The sequence below is a fragment of the Brachycentrus maculatus genome, unplaced genomic scaffold (assembly GCF_059751285.1).
Source record: "Brachycentrus maculatus isolate JH-2025_06_01 unplaced genomic scaffold, ASM5975128v1 h1tg000875l, whole genome shotgun sequence".
In the NCBI taxonomy this organism is placed as follows: Eukaryota; Metazoa; Arthropoda; class Insecta; order Trichoptera; family Brachycentridae; genus Brachycentrus; species Brachycentrus maculatus.
The window spans coordinates 3,457-10,000 of record NW_028281601.1 but is presented as its reverse complement, the minus strand read 5'-3'; the positions used below and the strand labels follow the sequence as shown (position 1 = coordinate 10,000).

The 6,544-nt window shown below is 56.8% G+C and overlaps 1 non-coding gene and 2 pseudogenes across 1 annotated transcript; all 3 read right to left on the bottom strand.

Annotated features, from left to right (window-relative positions):
* LOC148299947 (large subunit ribosomal RNA) overlaps positions 1 to 3,235 on the bottom strand; it is a 6,147-nt pseudogene extending 2,912 nt beyond the window's left edge.
* Positions 3,236 to 3,573: 338 nt separating this feature from the next.
* LOC148299946 (5.8S ribosomal RNA) lies at positions 3,574 to 3,735 on the bottom strand (annotated as a pseudogene).
* Positions 3,736 to 4,094: 359 nt separating this feature from the next.
* Positions 4,095 to 6,034, bottom strand: LOC148299945 (small subunit ribosomal RNA). Its single transcript, XR_015839012.1, has one exon. It is a non-coding gene; the product is annotated as a small subunit ribosomal RNA (ribosomal RNA).
* Between the last annotated feature and the right edge of the window lie 510 nt (positions 6,035 to 6,544).

Here is a 6,544-nt window from a genome sequence, read left to right as displayed (position 1 = left end):
CCTGCGTTCAGTTGCAGACCCCTCTTAGAGAGGCAATCGGAAAATGTATTGATGGCCAATTGAAGGCCCTCCGCCGTCGTGGCTAAAAGGCAAACGTCGTCGGCGAATGCCAGCGCGTTCACTGTCTTCCCACACAGGGAGAAACCAACACCCGAAGGCAGAGCCCGCATCGCTTGATCAATCACAAGGTTGAACAGGAGCGGGCTCAGAGGATCCCCTTGTCTCACTCCGCGTCTGACCGGCATGGGTTCCGACATCCCTTCCCGCGTCTGAAGGCACGTAGCAGCCCGGCTGTATAAGAGCTTTATATATTCGGCGAACCGAACGGGCGCGCCTACCTCCACCAAGGCAGCGAGTAGTGCGTGATGTGACACGGAGTCGAAGGCTTTCGCAACGTCGGCTTGGCATATGTGGACAGATCGGCAGTAACTTCGACTTAAGAGAGTCATAGTTACTCCCGCCGTTTACCCGCGCTTAATTGAATTTCTTCACATTGACATTCAGAGCACTGGGCAGAAATCACATTGCGTCAACACCCGCGAGGGCCATCGCAATGCTTTGTTTTAATTAGACAGTCGGATTCCCCTTGTCCGTGCCAGTTCTGAGTTGACCGTCGTCCGGCGGCCGTACAGGTCGCCGAGCGTGCGCGAACACGCCGGCGCCACACAGCGAGGAAGATCCGAGGGGAGGCCAAGGCGAGGCGCCGGGTGACGGAGATCCACACCCGCGCGACACCCGTTGGGGCGCCACGCGGGGGGACCCCGCCCGGCTTCCACGTCTCGGCCGATGACCTCTTCCCGACCAGGCCCGACACGCCACGGCCCTCAGAGCCAATCCTTATCCCGAAGTTACGGATCCAACTTGCCGACTTCCCTTACCTACATTATTCTATCGGCTAGAGGCTCTTCACCTTGGAGACCTGCTGCGGATATGGGTACGAGCCGGCGCGACATCTCCGCGTATCCCTCACCTGAATTTTCAAGGTCCGAGGGGCCGATCCGGACACCGCCGCATCGGCGATGCTCTTCGCGTCCCGAGCCCTATCTCCCCGCTATGGGATTCCAGGGCGCTCGAACGCTCAGGCAGAAAAGATAACTCTCTCCGGATCTCCCGTCGGCGTCTTCAGGCCACTTTGGGTTACCCCGACGAACTCTCTTGCGAGGGAACGATTTTTAAGACGGTTCCGCAGCCGGGTTCCGGAACTGCAACCGGATTCCCTTTCGCCCGACGGGTGTGATATTCTATTTATAAATAATATAATATATATATAACATAACTTTACACCATCATCGACATCGGATTTCTCCTAGGGCTTAGGATCGACTAACTCGCGTGCAACGGCTGTTAACGCGAAACCCTTCTCCACATCAGCCCTCAAGGACCTCGCTTGAGTATTTGCTACTACCACCAAGATCTGCGCCGACGGAGGCTCCAGGCGGGCTCACGCCCAGACCCTTCTGCGCACACCGCCGCGGCCATCCTACTCGTCGCGGCCTCAAAACGATCGCGCGACGCGGGCGCCGCGCGAACGTCCCACCTGCCTGCGACGGTCGAGTATAGGCTGAACGCTACAGCGCCATCCATTTTCAGGGCTGGTTGCTTCGGCAGGTGAGTTGTTACACACTCCTTAGCGGATTCCGACTTCCATGGCCACCGTCCTGCTGTCCTGAGCGACCAACGCCTTTTATGGTCTCCGATGAGCGTTCATTGGGCGCCTTAACTCGACGTTTGGTTCATCCCACAGCGCCAGTTCTGCTTACCAAAATTGGCCCACTTGGCACTCCCATCCGAGCTCCTACTTCATCTTCGAGCAAGAAGGAGATCTCACCCATTTAAAGTTTGAGAATAGGTTGAGGTCATTTCGACCCCAATGCCTCTAATCATTCGCTTTACCGGATGAGACTGTCAGAATGACGCGAACGTCATGTTTCTCGAGCGCCAGCTATCCTGAGGGAAACTTCGGATGGAACCAGCTATTAGATAGTTCGATTAGTCTTTCGCCCCTATACCCAGTTCGGACGATCGATTTGCACGTCAGAATCGCTTCGGTCCTCCATCAGGGTTTCCCCTGACTTCGACCTGACCAGGCATAGTTCACCATCTTTCGGGTCCCAGCGTGTACGCTCTCAGTGCGTCTCGATAATCGCACGGGGGCTTTCTCGAAACGCCTCGGGAATGCGGCGGGGCGTCTGGCGACGCCCGCGCATCTTCCCTGCGGCCGGCTCGAGGCCGACCTTTCACTTTCATTTCGCCTCTGGGTTTATCAGCGTTCCCAATGACTCGCGCACATGCTAGACTCCTTGGTCCGTGTTTCAAGACGGGTCCTGTGAGTGCCCAAAACAAAACCACCGCCGACCGGGACGCGTCCCGTCCGAGAGCGCGCCACTAACCGCCGGCAACCGAAAAGCGACGCCCGCGACGCACTAGACGCCGGGGGCCGCGATAAGGAAGCGGCTGTGACGCGACGGACGCCCTCACAGGTGGGGCGGACGCGATCCTCGTTCTCTACCGTCGCTCGTCAAATGTTCGACCGGCCCCGGCCGTGGACGCCGCGGCTCCGCCCCGCATAGCGAGACGGGACAACCGCACGGCGCATTCGACCGGGGCGCGACGGGTCGCGGTGTTATACTGAGGGAGAAGTGCACGCGCTCCGGGGGCCCGGCTGCGCACCCGGACACCCGCCGCCCCGACACGAGTGCCGAGGGCGAAGGTGTGCACCGAGACGCGGGCCCCGACGGAAGACGCGATGAATCTCCCCGTTCGCTCGTTTGAGTTCCACAGGTTTACCCCTGAACGGTTTCACGTACTCTTTAACTCTCTCTTCAAAGTTCTTTTCAACTTTCCCTCACGGTACTTGTTCGCTATCGGTCTCGTGGTAGTATTTAGCCTTAGATGGAGTTTACCACCCACTTAGGGCTGCACTCTCAAGCAACCCGACTCTGGGGAGAGAGACCGTCGCGGCCGGCTACCGTCGCTACGGGCCTGGCACCCTCTGCGGGTAAGCGGGCCCCGTTCAAGATGAACTTGGACAGGCAGCCGTGACTAATGACCGCGCGTGTATATATTACTCTCCTCCCTAACGCTACATTTCCCGGCGGCCCGCCTGGGCCGCAGGATTCAGCGCTGGGCTCTTCCCGTTTCGCTCGCCGCTACTCGGGGAATCCTCGTTAGTTTCTTTTCCTCCGCTTACTGATATGCTTAAGTTCGGCGGGTGATCTCTCCTGATTTGAGGTCGACGACAGAAAGATAATTTTTATATTATATATAAATAATACAGACAGACAGAGGCGCGCGGCGGCGGGACCGCGTCGAGGGCGCGAGGATCGCCCCGCGAAGATCGCAAAAGGATCGATCGCGGTTTCACAGCGTCGTCGCTAGCCCCCGGACACGCGTTAGCGTCCCGGCCGCGCGCTCGAAATTCGTCACACATTTGACCGGACGCCCGCGCGCGCGCCGACCGCCGGAGCGGGTCGGGCGGCGCGGGCGACGCCGGCAGCGCGCTCGCCGGGGCCCCCCCCCCCTCGCGGACGAGGGTGAGAGACTCCGCGGCGAAGTCTGGTCGCATTGCGTGCGCGACCCTCAAACAGGAGTGGTCCGTGGACAAACTACGTCTTGCTCGGACCGCAATGTGCGTTCGAAATGTCGATGCTCATGTGTCCTGCAGTTCACACTCTGACGCGCATTTAGCTGCGTTCTTCATCGACCCACGAGCCGAGTGATCCGCCGTTCAGGGTAATAATTGTACAATTTTAAAATTGTCATTCGTTCACTTGTTTATCCGTCGCGTTTTGGGTGTTCGCGCGAGCGCAAACTGACCTTAGAAGATCAAAACAACAAAAAATAGCAACCTTAATGGTGATGCGCGCGCGCACACGCACACGCGCATCACTAAATCGCGACCGGACGCGGGCGCGGTCCCCCGACCCGTCAGGATCGAGAGAGCCGTCCCGCGACGCCGGCGGGTCCGCGGTTCGCGGCGGCGCCCTAGGGCGATCTCCGCCGCAGCGATGTCGGGCTCTCGGCCGCGCATCGTGATTCGTGTATTTTACATACAAGTATGTATATATATATTACAAAATATATTATTACACAGGAAATGATCCTTCCGCAGGTTCACCTACGGAAACCTTGTTACGACTTTTACTTCCTCTAAATGATCAAATTCGGTCAAACTTTCCGACGCGTCGGACGCCCGAGACGAGCTTCCGCGCACCAGTCCGAAGACCTCACCAAATCATCCATCGGTAGTAGCGACGGGCGGTGTGTACAAAGGGCAGGGACGCAATCAACGCGAGCTGGTGACTCGCTTTTACTAGGAATTCCTCGTTCATGGGGGAGAATTGCAAACCCCAATCCCTATCACGAAGGGGTTTCATCGGGTTACCCGGGCCGTTAGGCCAAGGAGGACACGCTGATCCCTTCAGTGTAGCGCGCGTGCGGCCCAGGACATCTAAGGGCATCACAGACCTGCTATTGCTCAATCTCGTGCGGCTATATATACCGCCGGTCCCTCTAAGAAGATTTTCATTGTACGCCGGTAGTGAAGACCGCGAGACGCACGCACGCGACGCGAGCGCCGCGGAACGCGCGCACGCGGACCCTCGTGATACCGGTTGCACGTCTATTTAATAGGCTAGAGTTACGTTCGTTACCGGAATTAACCTGACAAATCGCTCCACCAACTAAGAGCGGCCATGCACCACCACCCACCGAATCGAGAAAGAGCTGTTAATCCGTCAATCCTTCCAGTGTCCGGGCCTGGTGAGTTTTCCCGTGTTGAGTCGAATTAAGCCGCAGGCTCCACTCCTGGTGGTGCCCTTCCGTCAATTCCTTTAAGTTTCAGCTTTGCAACCATACTCCCCCCGGAGCCCGAAAGCTTTGGTTTCCCGGGAGCTGCCCACCGGGTTAAAATTATGAAACTTCGGCGGATCGCTGGCTGGCATCATTTATGGTTAGAACTACAGCGGTATCTAATCGCCTTCGAACCTCTAACTTTCGTTCTTGATTAATGAAAACACCTTTGGCAAATGCTTTCGCTTTAGTCCGTCTTGCGACGATCCAAGAATTTCACCTCTAACGTCGCAATACGAATGCCCCCAGTTGTCCCTATTAATCATTACCTCTGGTATCAGAAAGCCAACAAAACAGAACCGAGGTCCTATTCTATTATTCCATGCGTACAATATTCAGGCAAGTGTTAGCCCGCTTTGAGCACTCTAATTTGTTCAAAGTAAACAGCCGCGACGGCCCGCCTCGGCGCGCGGCCGACCGTGAGGACGACCGCGACACACCGGCGGTGGACGCACCGGCGAGAAGCCCCGCAGACGTGCCTGTCGTACCGCATTCGGTAGACCGACACCGCAGGACACAATTTCAACTACGAGCTTTTTAACCGCAACAACTTTAGTATATGCTATTGGAGCTGGAATTACCGCGGCTGCTGGCACCAGACTTGCCCTCCAATGGATCCTCGTTAAAGGATTTAAAGTGTAATCATTCCGATCACGAGGCCTCGGACGAGTCCCGTATCGTTATTTTTCGTCACTACCTCCCCGTGCCGGGAGTGGGTAATTTGCGCGCCTGCTGCCTTCCGTGGATGTGGTAGCCGTTTCTCAGGCTCCCTCTCCGGAATCGAACCCTGATTCCCCGTTACCCGTGACAACCATGGTAGTCGCATAAACTACCATCGACAGTTGATAAGGCAGACATTTGAAAGATGCGTCGCCGGTGCTAGACCGTGCGATCAGCTCAAAGTTATCTAGAGTCATCTCGAATGGCGACGGACGGGGCGCGAACCCCGCCGCCGATTGGTTTTTGATCTAATAAAAGCATCCCTCCCGTTGCCGGTCAGGACCTCGTTTGCATGTATTAGCTCTAGAATTGCCACAGTTATCCAAGTAACCGTGTACGATCTAAGGAACCAAAACTGATATATTGAGCCATTCGCGGTTTCACCTTAATTCGGCTTTTACTGAGACTTGCATGGCTTAGTCTTTGAGACAAGCATATGATTACTGGCAGGATCAACCAGGGAGCTGTTCTTCGGGTTAGCTGCGTAACCGAGAGACACTGCTCGGACACGGCGTGTTCGCGCGCGGCGGAGTCACCCGCCGCGCCACGCTCTGTGACACTCACACTCCGTCGATAAAAGAACAATTTGCTCATTATCGGGCATGTGTATTGTTGTTACTCTGCCTTGCCGCTGCGGTGGTTCTCTTGCTCGAAGAGCCGAGCGGGGAGAGCAGGCGGGGATCGATCACACGGAGTGCGTCGTCGTCGCCTAAATTATGAATTCCCATTCGTAAAACGCGTACGCCGTGAGCCGTGAGGCAACGGTGTGGCCGGGGAGTTACCTCCTCCGACCGTACTCTTTTTCATTTCTTGGTCAAGTTCTACTCGCGCGGAACTCCAGAGATGAGACACGGGCGCCGGCGAAGCCAGAAGGCGAACGCCGCGTCGAGTTTCGCAAATGTACCGCCGACGCGACCGACAGATGGGCCGCCGCGGTTTGCGAACGCTGTGCAAATCAGCGCGCCACTACGGA